Source organism: Oratosquilla oratoria, chromosome 17 (genome assembly GCF_046742065.1).
Source record: "Oratosquilla oratoria isolate Oo_2021 chromosome 17, ASM4674206v1, whole genome shotgun sequence".
NCBI classification, from domain to species: domain Eukaryota; kingdom Metazoa; phylum Arthropoda; class Malacostraca; order Stomatopoda; family Squillidae; genus Oratosquilla; species Oratosquilla oratoria.
This window is the reverse complement of record NC_134793.1, coordinates 2,739,716-2,742,215: the sequence shown is the minus strand read 5'-3', so window position 1 is coordinate 2,742,215 and position 2,500 is coordinate 2,739,716.

Here is a 2,500-nt window from a genome sequence, read left to right as displayed (position 1 = left end):
TTATATTCACGAGAAGCATTTTTTTTTTTTTTGGATGGGGAAGAGGTCCATCTGAAGAAATACATCTTTGCATGGTTCTTTTGCTATGTGTCCTATAATTTTGTTAATTGATAATGGTAAAACAGAAAATCTGCACATAAAAAATCACAAATTAGTAATTAAGTAAACAAATAGAAAATAAATAAAAGAACGAAAAGAGTGTACAAGTATATGGGAGAGAGAACGGATTCATGTTTGCTATAAGGACAGACAAGCGATATTATGGATTTGCCTTTGAACTCGAGTTTGTCAACAAGAAGGGAGAGGCTTGGCCACAGCCTCAACAACCCGTTTCCCACACAGTTGCGTTTCTGACCACTTCAGAACTGCGACGCAATTTGTATAATTCAAATTGTATTCAGATAGTCAAGAACTTTATCAAGGGTGATGTAGACAAGGTCATCATATTAAAATTGCAGGGCAGGACGCACAGTAATATATCTAAATTGGACAAACTTAGATTTAATACGGAGGTAAGCAATAACTGGTTTACCAATAGTGGTTAACAAATGGAATAGACTTAGTAACCATGTAGTGAGCATTGAAACTATCGGTTGTTAGAGAAGGTTAGATAACTTTATGGAATGATAAGAGGTAATAGACGTGTAATTGTCTAGTGCAGACCTGATAGTTTCTTGCATTCTCCTTAATTTTTATGTTCTTAGAATTCAGCCCATCTAAGATTAACTGATTATATGTAGCTGGTGAGGCCTTAAAATTGTTCTGTAATAATTAACAACAATCATACTAAATATAATTGATGATGACGATGACAAGGACAATAGTAGCAGTGACAATATCAATGACAACAATAACTATCAATAAAATCATAGTGATAATAATAACAAAGAAATTAATATCAAACATATATAAAACAATAAAATAATTAGAGAATCATCACTATCACATATAGATAAACTTCATTGTTGCCAAAGGAAACAAAAGCATACAAATGGAATAGCCTGGCAATAGTAGCAATAACAATAACTATCAGTGACAACAATAGTTATCAATAACAATAGCTATGAATAGAAATAAGAACTACCAATAACAATAACGAACAGTAACAGCAACAGTAAGAGTGACGACAGTAACTGTGACAACAACAGTAATCGTGAAAACAACAGCAACTAGGACAACAACAGTAACCGTGACAGCGGCAGTAACCATGACAGTGACAGTAACCATGGCAACGACAGTAACCGTGACAATGACAGTAACCGTGACAGTGACAGTAACCATGACAACGACAGTAACCATGACAGTGACAGTAACCATGGCAACGACAGTAACCGTGACAGTGACAGTGACCGTGATAGCGACAGTAACCGCGACAGCGACACTAACCGTGACAGCGACAGTAACCGTGACAGTGACAGTAACAGTAACAGTAACTGTCACTGTGACGGTGACAGTAATAGTAACAGTGACAGTAATAGTAACAGTGACAGTAATAGTAACAGTGACAGTAATAACAGTGACAGTGAGAGTAACCGTGACAGTGATAGTAATCATGACACAGTAACAGTGACAGTAATAGTAACAATGACAGTAACTGTGACAGTGACAGTAACCATAACACAGTAATAGTGACAGTAATAGTAACAGTTACAGTAATAGTAACAGTGACATTAATAGTAACTGACAGTATCCGTGAGAGTGACAGTATCCGTGATAGTGACAGTAACCGTGATAGTGACAGTGACAGTAACCGTGATAGTGACAGTAAACGTGACAGTAAACGTGACAGTAAACGTGACAGTAACAGTGACAGTAACAGTGATAATAAGAGAGACAATGACAGTGACAGTAACAGTGACAGTAACAGTAACAGTTATAGTGAGAATAACAGTGATAGTAAGAGTGACAATGACAGTGACAATAACGCAAATAGAAATAATAACAAACAAACAAACAAACAAATGATAAGACAAAATGAGCAAGATAAAACAAATGCAGACGAATAGGATAGCCTGGCGGTAGTCAAAATGGAAAGAGAAGTAGAGGGATCGACTTTCCTCTGAACGTTTACCGAGACCAAGAGGCAACGTTTCCAGAAGCTTCTAAACCTGTAACCTTTGAGGTCCATGACTGACTTTGATTTAAGATTTAATCTGTGTTTTTACTGGTGGACCCTTCCTCTTTATCGAGGAGGAGGAGGAGGAAAAAGAAGAAGAAGAGGAGGAATAAGAGAAGGAAGAGAAGAAAGAAGAGGAGGAGGAGATGTCGATAGGTAGAGAAGGAGAAGACGTCAAGAGGTAGAGGAGGGTTAATCGACAGGTAGAGGAGGAAGAGGATTCGAGAGGTAGACGGGGTAGAGGGGGAGTAGAAAGGTAGATGAGAAGAAAGAGGAGTCAAGAGGTAGAGGAAGAGGAGTCGAGAGGTAGAGGAGAAGTGAGGTAGAGGAGGAGTAGAAAGGTAGATGAGGAGGAGAAAGATGAGTCGAGAGGTAGAGGAAGAG